We start from the raw sequence: 16,201 nt of genomic DNA, 5'->3' as shown, positions 1-16,201 counted from the left end.
ATGGACAGGATTTGTGATGGAGATTTGGTTCATGCAGCTAGACAAGTGCCTCCACAAATTTTTTTTGTTTGAACTTTTTTGGGTAAAAGGTTCCATGTATATACACCATGTACGGTCCTGTCTCCCCTCTCAATTTTTTGTTATTAGCAAATGTTGCATTCAATTAGTTTGAATGGATTAAGGCCTGATTTGGTATCATTTCTATTTCAATTTTAGATTGATTTCATGAAATTGTCAACAAATAGATTTTTGGTCAAAAAATTGAAATTGTTTTGCTGTATCAATATGAAATATTTCAAAAAAAATAAAATTATTTGGTAGTTCAAATTCTGAAAATGGTTTCTCTATATTTCTTTGGGAAGGGGGGTGGTGGTGGCCTAGAAGTGGTGGCGGGGTAGTGTTGGCATGGTGGTGTGGTGATACCATTAGGAGAAAAGAAATGGTATTGTTTTATTTTTAACATGTAATTACTACTTTGTTCATCAAATTAACCATGTACTCATTAAAGAGCAAGAGTGAAGTCAAATGAAATAGAGATTTTGAAATAGCTCCTCAGTTATTTCAGAATTTCTATTCCAATTGATTTCTATTTCACGGAAATAAGGTGTAAAAATCGAACCAGACACTTTCCAAAATAGAAATCACCCCCTGAAATCGAACCAGACACTTTCCAAAATAGAAATCACCCACACTTTCCAAAATAGAAATCACCCCCTGAAATTGAAATAGAAATCATACCAAATTATACCTAAGTTGCTTCACAAGTTATGGAAGAAACAAAAAATGCATGTTTGTAAAGAAACATACTCTTGGAGGTGTATCTTATAGGGAAGAGAACACCAAATGAAAGGCCTAAGATGGATCATTAGTGATGGATCAAGATCCATTCATGGACTAATTTATGGCTCCTAGGCTGTAATTCAACCATTCCAAGGCCTCATTCACAAATAGCAGAGATGGACTTACACTGGTTTTTTACTTGAGTAATCAAGACACCAAGACTAGGAAAGTTCGTTTGTTAAGTCAATTGTTTGATCATATGATGCAATAAATGCATTCTCTTTATATCATTACTTTATATGGGAATGTGCTAGGAACGAATGTGCAACTACAAGGAAGAAATCAATCAAACAATTACATACTGTTACATCAAGAAATCTCCATGGGTTATCTTCTAGTGTTGTAGCCTGCACAAGAGAACAGAATGAGCACAAGAGAACTGGGTTGCTCCGGCAAGGGACTCTCAGATGCTTAAGTCAGATCTCTCTTAGCAACAATCAATAATAATCAAGATGTCTCTGTTAGGCTTATACCTGAGTATATATAGTGTGGACTATAAGTGGAGACGGGAGAATCCTGTTTATTGAATCTTCTATTCGTGGTTTTGGGAGAGTGATCCCTATTAGTAAGAACCATAGGCGCTACTCCTGTAGTTTCCTTATAGGAGTGTATCACTGTCAATAAGTATGGAATAGATTGATCCACCCCCCACGTGGCGGATTGTGTCGTTTTATAATCAGACTCCTTGCTGGAGCGGGTATGGGTATGGCCCAATGGGCCTACAGTTGTTAGGCCTTTCCTAACTATGATAATGTGGTGTGAGTCGTGTGACACCATTGTGTTGATAGATTTAGGTATATCACATACAATATGAGGCCTGGGGATTCATCTAACACCTTCCCTAACCGCAACCTACACGGACCCCAACCTTTCGATTGGATCAGTTCAAATGGAGTTATTCCATTTTTTAGTAAGGGTCTTAGACCCTTATATAGGTGGCGACTCCTTGTCAATAGAGACCTTGAGGGCATGCTTCCCCCAAACCCCTTTGTCTTCATAGTCATGGACATTATCTCTCTGCCGATAACCCTCTTTAAGTGTCATACAGAAACTTCTGAGTGTCGAGTTTGTCAAACATGCATATTGACACTCAACATGCTCCACTTGATGTCAAGGGTGCATCAACCAACATTCTCTCTACATCGAGTACACTTCATTCAATGTCAAACAAGACTCATTTGACGTCGAATTTGGGTAGTAGCCACATTTCTTTACTTTGCTAAAACTTGGTTTCTTCTCCATAATTGGCCACACATCAACCTCGACAATCCACCATCACCTTTGCATCCCTTCTCACGTGAAGGTGTTGACCATGTTGACAATAGTGAAAACATACATGACATGTGCACTCAACAATCTACCCCTTTGGAATTGTTGTCAACGTCACACATATGTAACCCATCAAACATGCTACACTTCATTCTTTAATACGCGAACATCAACCACAGGTTTTTTCCTGCACAACACAAGATCCTTCATTCTCTCTCTGCATACATATGGTCACTCCCCCTTATGATTTCTTCCCATTGCATATAGATCATCCCCCCCCCCCCCCCCATTTGACAACAAATCCAAATGATGCATGATAGACTCCCCCTAGGTCTATATAAGAGCAAAAACATGCAACAATGACAACATGCTCCCCCAATCAGTATGTGCCTTAATGCACTTCAGCGTTTGAGAGAAGTACCCACGCCCAACTTCTTCTGAATGCAAATTCTGACCTCCTTGGGTAATGACTAGGTAGAAACAAATGTTATTTGCTCTACTGTGGCCTTCTCTTGTCATACTCTTATCCTAACTGCTTGAGACTTTTGTTTGAGCTTTTATTGTGACTGACTCTCAAAAGTATTCTTGTTCTATCTATCCTCATGATGATACTTTCATCTTCTTTGACACTACTTGAATGAAGGCACACTTCTACAATCTCTTAAGTGGTGTTATTAAATAGATAAATAATAAATAAATAAGTTAGAGTTGGCAACACTAAATGAATCTCAGCCTAGGTGTTTTGGAGGATTTGGTGAAGTAATCAATCTAGACAAATGTCAATACCAATTCATATTGTTGTCATAAAAAAAAAAAAATCGGTCAATCTATGTCGGGATCGACAACCTCTAACCCACTCTCATTCTATATCTTACCTTGTGAGTAATTCCTCGGGAAACCTAGACAATTGACAGAAAAAAAGTCGGTATAGAGACTACGTACGTGCAGTGAAAGTATTACTTCATTAAAGAGATTATTCAGTAATGCGACATGAGTATCTTCAGAGTTAACACTAGCGAAAAATGTGTCTTATGCCATGACAAAGGATTTGTCTCCTGGCGTATTTGAAAAACACATGGAAGGCATGAGTTTAAAATGTATGGAAAATTGGCTTTGATGTACAAGTGGGAGATTGTTGGATTTATGTGTCAATCAAACTCGGTCTACTTTAAATTGAATCGTTTATTTGTTTTGGTTTAATTTTATCACATGTGATATTAACATTTTGAGCAGTATGTGTCCTTAAGTATATACTTTAAATTGGAGTCATGACTAGGGTGTGGGCTAGACACCCTTATCACATAGTCCTCGCATTGGATATGCCTAATGTGTTACTACCAAATGTAAGTTTGGGATAGACATGGATCATCGAGACCCAATTCTTGAGAAGATCTTATCACTACAATATTTGAACATGTACTTTGGTTCATCAATGACTGAGGTTCGATGAACCAAAGTCGATGTGATGGGAACTTATGAATATTTTGTGAGTGAAAGAACCACTCAATAAGATCTCCACTGCCCTATTAGGGCACATCCAAAAAGAGATTGTCAGTTGATGGTCAAATGAGAATCAAGATTCTGTGCCATTTTAGAAATGATTTTGCACGACTTGTTTTCATATAAAATGATAGATTATATGTATGTTTTGATTAAAAATATTTGAATGTGTTTTACTGATTCACATGCACAAACACTCTGATATGGACGTAAACTATGGAATGAGGTTTGACATTATTTAAATACATGTCCTAGATTCCATTTCAATGATGTTGATTAATAGAGGGTTGGTATATAATAAAGTGTTATTATGTAAGGATATTTTTTGGATTTTCTAATTAAATAATTAATTTATTTAATTTAATGGATTTGGTAAAATCATTTTATTTTTCATTAAATTTAAAATAATTAATTATTTATTTTTTCTTTTAGATTTGGCTATTTCCCCATTAGAAACACACTAAGATTGGATGTTGAGATTCAAGTTAAATTTCTGCGAAGAGAGAGAGAGAGAGAGAGAGTCTTAAGGACTAAAGAGGCAGCCCCACTTGGGGTATTATATAAACATAAGAGAAAGGGTAGCCATCCAATTTTTTGGTTCAATTTTTGGCTCCTCTCCTTCTGGATGAACTCTCTTCTCTTGGTTTCCATCCTAGAACCTTGAGAACTTAGGGTTTGGTGACACCTTAGCTTTGAATTGTTGAAGAGATCATTGTTTTGACTTAGAGAATCTTAGCAGCATCAAGAAAGTTCAAGAACATCTTTCCCTATGTACTCGTTGGAGAAAGAACCACTACTGTCTGGAGGAGGAGTAACACTTGAGATTCTTCAGATTGGCAAATCTAACTAACTCTTTTGTGGTTAATCTTATGGTTTGATAATCCTAGAATGTGAATGAATTGAATTGATTAGCCCACTGCAATTCCAGTATGGGATGGTTTCCTTTCTTCACGGGATGAAAGAAAGAGATCGATTCTAGAATTTTTATCGAACTAGAATTTTTTTTGATTATTCATCCTAATCCAACAAGTGGTATCAGAGTAATGCTTTCTCGCCCAAGATTTTCATTCCAGGATATGTGGGTACATCTCTTTTCTTGAGATCTTGAATTTACTTCATACTGTTGATGTATAAAGTTGGTTTCTTGTTTTTGATGAGATGAAAAAGTTTTTCTTAATGGGATTGGCTTATTCGTGAATCTAAATTCTTAGTTGGGAATTATTTGGTGTGGGATTTTTCTGAATGGAGATTAACCAATAGTTAATAATGGTACCCATATATGATTGTATTTACTTTTGTACATACTGGTGATTATGGGATTGGTTTCTTAATAATATGGATGGCTATATAAATATGTGATGCAATATTTGGATATGTTATGGGATATATATGATGCTTTTCTGTCTCCTTTTCTCTCCACCTTTTTTTTTATAAATAAAGGTACTCCCCCCCATGGGCAACCCAAAAGGTGGGTTGATTTCTCCATCGGGATTTCTTTTGATTGAAAAGAAAAATGTATAAAATTTTTTTATAGGATCCAATGTAATTTTATAGGAAATAAAATTTTTCAGACCATGTTGATGATGATCCACATATGATAATAAAGTTCATAGAGATGAAGATCACCAACTTTGATGAAAAATCGGATGGAGGAGGTGATTAAGATGAAGCGTGTGTGCATACTTGACAACATTCTAGGCATTGGATGTACAATAAACCATAGAAAGTATTTAATAGAATCTTTAATTTAGTGGGAGCGTAATGATCTAAATGCAACCATCTCATAATGACGTTAAATTAAAGTTATTTAATTTGGAATGTCATTCATATTTTAGGTTGTGAGTAATATATTATCCCTCTTTGTAGCAATACATGTATGATATGGAGTAGTCTTAACTGATAGACATATCCATGGCCTCCCATTGATGGTACATGTAGAAGTTTTGTGGTATGACACTGCAAATGCCGACAGAATAATGTCAGGCTTATATCACTTAACTAACTATATTTATCTCTTCTTAGATAAGTTTAGAGTACAGATAGTGGGTCAATTTTTTTTTTAACAAATATTGCTTGCTTAGAGGTCACCTTAGCTTCTCTATTATTTCTGAGCTTACCAATTTTGGAACAATGGTCAATGGTGAACATATATAAATTTATGCATCCACAAATAGAAGAACGACTTAAGTTTGGGAGGTTGAAAAGATTTTTTTTTTGGTCCCCACACACACTCTACTTTGATGACCTCATAAGGATCACTCAAGTAGGGTTATGGGTAACTCTATGTGTTGTAGAAACATATCTGTTTCTGATTAGAATTCAACTATCAATAAGGATATCATGCTAATTGAGGAGGATCACATAAGCGATCTACCAAACGAGGTCTTGAGCTACATTATATCATTGTTGACATTGAGAGAAACAGTGCGAACTAGTACTTTATTAAAATGGTGAAAATATCTATGGAGGACATCAGTTTCCAATCTAAAGACGATCTGTATCTCAACCTAAAGAAGCAAGAGCCCGACTATATACAACAGCTAGCGCGCCAGAACAAGGTGAGCCAAAGGCTCGCTTCCGCCCCACAGGGAGTTAGGCGTGCACCAGAACCAAGCTGAAAAACTACAGAGCGCGTTAGCGCAATGGTGCTCCATGATCCGCTTTACTTCGCCCAAGTGCTTGTTGGATTCGCGCCCTAGCTGATCTACGACCAAAGAAGTAAGGGTGCTCTACGATCAACTCACAAACCTATTACTAAGATGCATTAGAATGTTTTGACGTGGGAGCGTGCTTATAGGTTGTGTGCGCCTTACTTAAATAGGGGTTTTAGCTATAGTGGGATCCTTGATTCTTGGCTTCGCCGTATCTTGCTGGATCAATTTTGATGCTGAGAATATGCTTGGCTACTAGAACCCCCAAACACATCAAGGTTGGAAAGAAAGAATATCAAAATTTATATGAGTGATTGATTAAACTTTGGAGTTGCTTAAGGATTTTAGGTTAGAAAGGTTTAGGATTTTCTCTCAATTAGATAAGAGGCATACAAATTATATTTACAAATGAATCAAGTTTGCAATAATATCAGGGGCCAAAGAACTTCATCTTGACTTGTACAACAAAAGTAGTTCCATACTAGATATTGGATTTCGTAGATTTCCCTCTGAGCTTCTTGCCTATGAAAAAAAATCCTCCTTGAATCACTTACATTTGAATTGTTACACCTTGAGCATCTTGAAACCTTACCCTGGTTTCGAAGGTTTTGACTTACTCACCACCCTCTCTTTAGAACATGTATTTATAACTAGGAAAGATGTGGATGACCTATATATTGTGCTATTGTTCTCTCCTTGAATGGCTGAAGTTGGAAAAATGCAAGCATCTAGTGAATCTAAGGATCTCCAGTCCATCCATGAGACTCAAGTACCTTGGAGTAAATGACCTTTCTCAGTTGATTGAAATCAAGTTATATGCTTCAAGTCTTTCCACATTTGAATTCAGGAGGTACAACATGGTAAATTTCTGTTTTGAGAATACTCCACTACTAGTAAATCTAATGTTCCATATTGTTAGAATGGGGGTCTCATAACTTGGATGGAACTACTTTTGCCCATACAAAACTTTCAGCCTATCTCCCTCAACTTGAGACTTTATTCATTTACAACACCTGGCTTTATGTTCCACCATTTCAATCCCCAGAAAACTTACCAATTTACACTAAGCTCACTCAATTAGTGATGGTAGTTGCAACTCCAGAAAAAGATTTCTTCCTCTGGATTATTACCTTATAAAGGTTTCTCCTTTCTTGAAGACACTCAAACTCCATCTAATTCACATAAAAGAAGAATCTGAAACAAGAGAAATTATTAGACTTCTAATTCCCCTCATAACTACCGAAAGTTTGTTGAGGTAAGTGGATTTGCTGGTTTCAAAGAACAAATTGATATAATAACTTACATTCTTAAGAATGTTATTGGACTTGAGTCACTGTTGATCGACACCCATCCTAAATTTTATCTTGGAGATGGTAAATTGAAGACCCATAATTGCCAATGATTGTTATCTACCACAAAAAGAAAGCGGATATATAAGTTGCTTCTTGAAAAATCTCAACTAGGTGTTCGGCTAACAATTCTGTAAATCTTATTATTCTATCTTTCTTGTAGCCATAAAAGTTGGTAAGTATTGTAAAGAATCCAAGTACAAAGTTTACTTAAATTTCAACACATTTGACTGAATGGTTATCAATACTACTATTTGAGAATTCTCACATGTTTGCTTCTGCTTGAAAAAAAAATAAAAATAGTGGGGGGCACTACAATAGTGGGTCATCCTTCATGATTCTGTAATTCTAACCAATGCAATGGGTATATACATGACTTAACTGTATGTTAACTGACAGAATTTGAACATGATACTCAGGTGACCGAAAATATTGGAAGTCTAGGAGGCGGACAACATAGTCCACACAATCAAAGTATGTATAATGATTCTCGATAGGGTAAGTTATCCATGCATGGGTTATTGGTTTCCTATCACTGCTTAGGTCATGAGGGAGACTTGAACAGTAAAAGACCATTGATATTGTTTGCTCACTATATTATTGATGGTTATTAATGCATGTGATTTAATATATACATGTGTAGATTCTATTTCAATGGTTGTCGTTAATTTCAACCTGTTAACATTAATTAGTGACTCAAAATTGACTGGACCCAACTACTAATTGACTGGTATCGAAGCATTAAATTGCTCTTGATTGCAGAAGGTTTATTTTCTGTTATTGATGAAGAGCCCCTTCAAGAACCCCACCCAGATGACTAACAGGAAGACCTAGAATATTATTAGGACTTTAGTGTGAGGGATTCTAAAGCCTCACTGTATATCCTTGGTTCAATCGATAAGTCAATGGTTGACTCTATAAAAGACATAAGAACGACTGAGGGTAAGATGCATAAGCTTGCTGAATTGTTCAACCGACAACTTACTCATGCACATTATGATGTGGTAAGCCAAATCCATAACGCCAAAATGTCCCCAGGGACTCCAGTAATGGATCATGTCATGAAAATGATAAATCTATTTGAAAAACTAGAATCCATGGGGAATGTATTCACCCGACTTACCGATGAGCACATTTATGTGTGAAATTATCCCACTTAATTTTGCATTTTTATCTTCTTAAAATGGAGCTATTCGGGTACTTTTTTGTATTTTCAGGATGCAAAGGGTATTTTTTGGCATATTGGAAGAATTGGAGAAAAAGTGCATTTTCAGAGCCTAAATTGAGAAAACCAATTTAGAGGAGTTCAATGCTACACAAGCCTGGCCCAATGAAGACCTCTTGTATTTTTGAGTTAGGGGGTAGCCCCCACCTATCTCCACCGAATTTGGTCTTAGGGGGTCATGCGCATAAAAGAAGCTGAATGGAAGGATTTGATGCAATCTAGGCTCTAGTTTACCCATGGATCGACTCACATATGATCAAGGACGAGATGGGAAGAAGTTTCACTGAAGACCTAAGGGCATAATTATAATTTTAGAAAATTGGAAATTTTCAAAAGATATCCGATATTGGGCTCATATCATCCAGAACATTGATTGGAACAACTTTAATTCTCAAATTGGGTTCATCCAGGGCCAGGATGGAGAGTTATTTTTACAAAGAGGATTTTGATTAAATTTAGAATTTAGGTTAAATTCTCTCTCCTCCCTAATATCTCTTTCTCTCATCCCACTACGGTTCCTAACTTTCCTACTTCTCTCAATTCTCTTTCCTCTCTTATATTTCTTCTGTTCCCTAAAATCTCTCTTCTCTCACATGTTGCCCATGATTCTCTCTCCCATCTATCTTAAAATTCTTTTTTTTTTCTTATCTCCAATCCCTTTTACATTTAATGAATTTCATCTCTCCTAAAATCCCTCTAACCTCTTCCATGTGCTGCCCATGATTCTCTCTCTCATCTATCTTAAAATTCTTTTTTTTCTTATCTCCAATCCCTTTTACGTTTAATGTATCCCACCTCCTCTAAAATATTTCTCTCCCATATTTTCCTAAACCCTCTCGGGTTCTATCTTTCCTATCTATCCCATCTCCCTCCCGGCTTTCCTTAAATTGCTTCCTTCGGTCTCTCTTTCTCGGGCTCGATCTCTTTTGTTTTTTTTCTTCTTTTGGATCTTCGAACCAGCAAAGGGATAAAGAAGCACCACACACTTCACCACCACCATCACCCTGGCCTTGCTCTCCATCGTTTCAGCGATCAATCCACTCTTCACCACAGCTGCTCTTGCACTCGACGTTCCATGGAAGATCACCATTGCTGCCCCCTGTCTCTTAGCCCCATGAGCGGCTAAGTATTCTCTATCTTTAGGTGTAGATGAACCAATGATAGTTGTTATTTAAAATTCTGGTTTGCATTCTTAATTGCTTGATGTTGAGACCCCATCCTTATTTGGATGATTCTAATTTATGAATTTAGTTGAGGAATTTTATTTTTGTGATTCAATATTTTTTTCATTCAAGCAATAGTATTTTGTTCTTCTGTGGTTGTACCGATGATGGATTATAGCTGAATGAACTAAGCGTACCAAGCCCTGTAGCAAAGGACGATATTACTCATCAAGATAGTCCATACCTAGGAAGAACCCTACATTCTGTGGTGTTATTAGGCCTGCGGTTATAATAAACCGAAGCATGCAACCGAATTGAATAACAACTCATTGGGGAGTCGAACCCTAAAGATAGTCTTCTTCCGTAGTTGCATATTGTTGTTAGCTTAGATTCGTTTCTTTCGTTCAGAGTTTAAACTCAGATTTATTACACTTTAATTTTCATCACTTTCATCTAATCATCTTAGTAATTTAGTCTTCCAGTTCCCCGTAGATCGACCCCTTACTTGCTACTTGCTAGATTAATTTAGGATTTTATTTTTGACTGGTTAACGACATGATCAAATTTTGGCGCCATTGCCAGGGAACCAAAGCACGATTGCTAAGATTGATTTGTGCTAGTGTGTTATAGTTCTAATTTTATAATTCCAAAATTTTATTTTTAATTTTTTTTCTTATTATTAGGTTAGTTTTAGTACCGTATAACTAGCATTCTCTTTGTTTTTGCAGGAAATCGAGTAGATAAAGCTAAGACGGATTTTGCGTTTGGACTGCTCTTTTAGTTTCGGTTCTTTTCTAGATTTTATGTAGTTAGGGTTTATTATATTGTATGTAATTTTTATTTCCAGCATTAGATTGTGTGTTTTGGTTTAATTTTAATTTCCCCAGCCCCTTAAGATCATATGTGTAACCGTTCATCGGGGGGTAGCATGTGGAATTGTGCAACTGCCAACACCAGGTAAGTATTTTCGTTAGTTTTAAATTAGTTTTTTTTTTTTTTTTTTTTTACTTTTTTTAGTTCTGATTTTTATTTTTATTAATTGTTTTGTTTATTAGTTATCACGTTTTAATTTTTGTTTAACTAGCACGTTCAACCTGTGTTGTGTTTTATGCATGGTCGGCATTCTTTGCACCCCAACCTGACTTCCCTTGACCTAGAAATAAAGCAATCTTTGGCTAGACTTAAGGATAGTTATAAAATGGGTGATGAGGATCAGCCAAGACGGCCACTGAGTGAGCACTTCACTCCAAGTGCCTATGCTCATGCATCTTGTTTTCAGTTGTCTGCCATTCAGGCCGCTCAATATGAGATCAAGTCCAGCATCATACAGATGTTACCATCCTATTATGGACTTGCTAATAAGGAGCCTTACAAACATCTTGATGAGTTCGTAGAGGTATGATCTATAGTCAAAATCCAAAACTTCAATAAAGATGCCTTAAAATTGCTTCTGTTCATTTTCCTTAAAGGACAAAGCCAAACACTAGCTTCATTCCCTAGATTCGGTTAGGATTTCTACATGGGCGGGAATGCAGCAGGAATTTCTGAAAAAATTCTTCCCCATTGGCCGGACTAATAGCCTTAGGCAAGCCATTACTAATTTCTCCCAATTAGAGGGTGAACAATTTCATGAAGCATGGGAAATGGGTGATGGTCTCCGTGACCGATATAGGCAGATGGTGGACTCCTCTTGTGGGGGAACATTTATGCACAAGAATGAGACCGAAGCGTGGGATATTTTTGAAACTCTTAGTGAGAATTCCCAACATCACGCTTCAGCCTCTCGAAATAAAATTCCACACACAGGGCAACCATAGAAGGGCGGTCTCTATGAGATCAATCCAACTGTTGAGATGGCTGCTAAGGTTGACATGCTGTCCAAGAAATTGAACTATTTGATGTCTATAGGGCAGCATCCTATGTCCTCTTTCCCAATGAGTTTCCTTGCACCCAATCAGACTGAAGCCTGTGCCCTATGTGCTAGCCCTAGTCACTATGTGACAGACTGTCCTTCAGCTGCACAATACCCTGAGTTTGTTTAGGAACAGGTACAAGTGGCTCAAAATTTCCCTACACCGGGTAATGATCCTTTTTTCAACACTTATAACCTGGGATGGCGAAACCACCCAAGCTTTTCATGTAGACCACCATTTAATAATCCTCCAAACCCACCATATAGGCCACCATTTAATGTTCAAACCAATGCCTATAGGGGTGGACAACCATCATATCCTCAACCCCAACAGAATCAATCCTTTGAGGAGAAGGTGCTAAAAGCATTAAGTGGACTCGAGCAGAACACACAACTACTACACTCACATACTCAGTGCATTAATAAGCTAGAGAACCAACTTGGTCAACTAGCTGATGCTATAAGTAGGAGGGAGGCTGGCCAATTGCCAAGTCAGCCAATAGGTAACCCAAATACTTAAACGGGTACAGGGAAAGAGCAAGTCCAATCGGTCACAATCTTGAGGAGTGGTAAAAGGGTGAAAAAACATGATGCACCCTTAACTACTAATGGGACTTTGCCTACTAAGTCTCAAAGCCAGGGAGAGGCTGAGTCAACCCTAGAGAATTCTGGTGGTGGTGTAGAAACACATGAGTCCAGTATAAAAACACCACCTGTGAAAATCACTCATCAGTTCCCAAGGAAGGGGCTACACATTCCTATTGTGGAGGGACCATCACCTGATTCTTACATTCCAAGGTCCCTTTCCGCCAAGCCCTTCAGATACCAGCCCCAGACTTTCTGGATAAAAAGGGTGCAAAGATGCAAGAGATGATAGACTTATTCCAACAAGTTCGCATCAATCTCCCCCTTTTGGATGCTATAAAGTAAGTTTCTGTTTACGCTAAATTTTTAAAAGACCTCTGCACTCAAAAGCGTAAGTTGAGAACTCAAATCCCTAAGACCATCCATTTGACTGTACAGGTTAGCTCTGTAATTTTCAGCCACCTACCCCCTAAGCTTAAGGATCCAGGTGCACCTCTTTCCTAGATCATTGGAGATCTCTCCATAAGTAGGGCACTACTTGATTTAGGGGATAGTGTGAATATCTTGCCTAGTTCAGTCTATGATAGATTTAGCTTAGGAGATTTGTAACCCACTGAGGTCATCCTCCAGTTGGCTGATCGTTCAGTCAAGATATCTCGTGGTTTGCTAGAGGATGTTTTAGTGAAGGTGGATGAGTTGTACTTTCCTGTGGACTTCCTTATCCTGGATATGGATACAGCCACCACAGCCAAGCTTTCCCCTAGCATTTTAGGGTGCCCCTTCTTAGCTACTGCAAATGCTTGAATAAATTATAGATCAAGTGCCATGGACATCTATTTTGGGAATAAGAAGCTTAGGCTCAACATCTTCAATGCATCCTTAAGTTCCATTAGAGAGGAAGAGTGTTTTGCATTAGATTTATTAGACGAAATTGTGGCTGATTGCACTTCTCACTTGCTTATGGATAACCCTTTGCAACACTGTGTAATGTTTGGAGATGAGTCTGAGGCATATACTGAAGAGGTGAACACCTTGCTAGATGCCCCACTCTCTTTAGGACAGCCACCTTGGACAGTTAGGATTGAGCCTCTCCCCCCTTAAGCTGCATCTCCCCAACCTTCTTCTCTAATACCCCCTCCAAAGTTGGAGCTTAAACCTCTCCCTTCCACCCTTAAGTATGCATTTTTAGGGACAGTAGAGACATTACCTGTTATTATCTCATCCGATCTTTCATCCAGGCAAGAGGCTCAACTGTTGGAAGTTCTTTCTGAGTACAAGACCGCCATTGGTTGGTCCTTGGCTGATCTTAAGGGTATTGACCCTTTAGTTTGTATGCACATGATTTATTGTGAGGATGGAGCAAAACCCTTTAGGGATCCACAACATCATCTGAATCCTAATATGAGGGAAGTAGTGAAGAATGAAGTAGTAAAGTGGCTTAATGCTGGCATCATATACCCTATCTTGGATAGTCAATGGGTCTATCCCACTCAGGTTGTCCCTAAGAAGTCCAACACCATGGTTGTTCCTATAGGTCGTTCCTATGGTCCATGGGATCATGGTGGTTCACCTTGGAAAACCAATAAACATGTAAGTTCAAGTTCCCTATTTTAGGGAACTTCAGGGTTGTTCCTAGGGAACCCTAGGGTTGCCCTAGGGCACCCTAATCTGGCTTGGGCATCATATTTTCAATTTTAGGATTTTCCATGGTTGCCCATGGTGCCCTACTGGAACCCTATTAGGGTTTGGTATGACAAACCAATGCCCAGTCCATCTCTTTGACGTTCCATAATCCTATTGGGATCCATGTCATAGAGAATAATCATCCCTATTCCATCTCATGGATAGAGGGATCCATCCCACACCCGAATGCGCAACGGAAAATAATCAATTCGAGTTACTTTCACATCCCATGAATAATCAATATAATAAATCAATAAGAATTAACATAGAATTGCTAACCTGATGAGCCTCAAGTGTTGCTCCTCCAATAGACAATGGTTCTTCCTTTGATGAGCACTTCAAGCAAACAGATCTGAACCTCCAATGGTGCAGCCAAGGTTCTTCAAGCCAATCCTAGATGCTCCTCAGTTCTTCAAGCATAAATTTGGGTTTCCAAAACCCTAACTCTCAAACAAAGTAGAGAGCAAGAAGAAGGAGAAGAAAAGATCACAAGAGAGAGAGAGGAGAACCAAAAAACCATCCAAGAGGGGGCGCTGCCAAAAACGTGGAGCATTGGTGCCCTCCTCTGCGTTTTTTTTTTTGTGTTTATATAACACTAGGGTTTCTAAAATCCTAGATGGGAAAAATAAAATCCCAGTGAGAGTCAGTCTCTCTCTCTCCTTGTTTGGTTGTCTTGTTTAAACTCAAAGTGCTTCTAATTGGTGAAGAAGCAGAATCTAATAGGGAATGTTATAATTAATTAATTAATTTAATTTATGAATAATTATAATTAGCACCATATCCATTACTTAAATAAAGAACCAATTATTTTAGTAAATTCCAAATAACTCCCTATATGATAATAAATTATCATATATAACCCCCCACTCATCAACACCATCATTATGAAATCTAGGGCATGTACACTTGAACTGCCAAACCCCATGCCATAGTACATGTCCATATAAGAGTGTTTGTGTAATTGATCGGGTCCCGCAAAACTCGATAAAACACTTTATTCAAATAACTACATATAATCTATTATTTTATGTAAAATGGTTTTGCAAAAACCATTTCCAAAACGACACTGGAACCAGATTTTGATCCGACCATACACAGACAACTTCAATCTCGGTGTTCCCCAATCGGGTAGTGGTAACCATTTTGAGTAACTCCTTCACTCACAAAGTGTTCGCGCATTCCCAGAACATCGGGTTTGACTCACTTGAGTCTCAGTCATTGATGAACCAAAGAATGCAGTCATACTTTACAGCAACAGGGTTTCCTCAGGTAAAGGGTCTCGGTGACACATGTCTATCCCTTCCTACATCTGGCAGTAATGCATGAGAGAATCGACAAAGTAGATTCTTAGCCAATACACACATCGAACATGTGAGTACTCGCATTCGTACCCTGACATCACATGTCTAGGCATACCCAATGCGACGAACATATGATATGGGTGCCCAGCCCAAACCCTAATCGTGACTACCATTTTAAGTGCAACTTACGGACACATAATGCTCAAAAAGTTTATTTCGCATGTGATAATATTAAATTAAAATGTATAAAGGTTCAATACAAAGTAAAATTGGATTGAACCGGACCGAACCAGGTTTGACGGACACATAAATCCAACAGTTCCCAATGACCAAGGTGATCTTGTCCCCACTCGTACCACTACAGGTTGGCGTGTTTGTATTGATTTACAAAAGCTGAACAAGGTCACTCGCAAAGACCACTTTCCTCTGCCCTTCATTGATCAAATTTTAGAGAAATTGGTTGGGCAGAGCTACTTTTTTTTTTTCTTGATGGTTATTTGGGATACAATCAAGTTCCTATCTATTCTAGTGACCAAGAGAAAACAACCTTTAGGTGCCCCTTTGGTACATTTGTATTCAGACGCATGCCCTTTGGGTTGTGCAATGCTCCAACCACCGTTCAAAGGTGCATGATGGCCATCTTTTCTGACTTGGTTGGCCAATCTTTAGAAGTTTTCATGGATGACTTCTTTGTCTTTGGGTCATCTTTCAATGAGTGTCTCC

The sequence above is a fragment of the Telopea speciosissima genome, chromosome 5 (genome assembly GCF_018873765.1).
Source record: "Telopea speciosissima isolate NSW1024214 ecotype Mountain lineage chromosome 5, Tspe_v1, whole genome shotgun sequence".
In the NCBI taxonomy this organism is placed as follows: domain Eukaryota; kingdom Viridiplantae; phylum Streptophyta; class Magnoliopsida; order Proteales; family Proteaceae; genus Telopea; species Telopea speciosissima.
The sequence above is the reverse complement of the archived record's forward strand: the minus strand, read 5'-3'. Positions refer to the sequence as shown.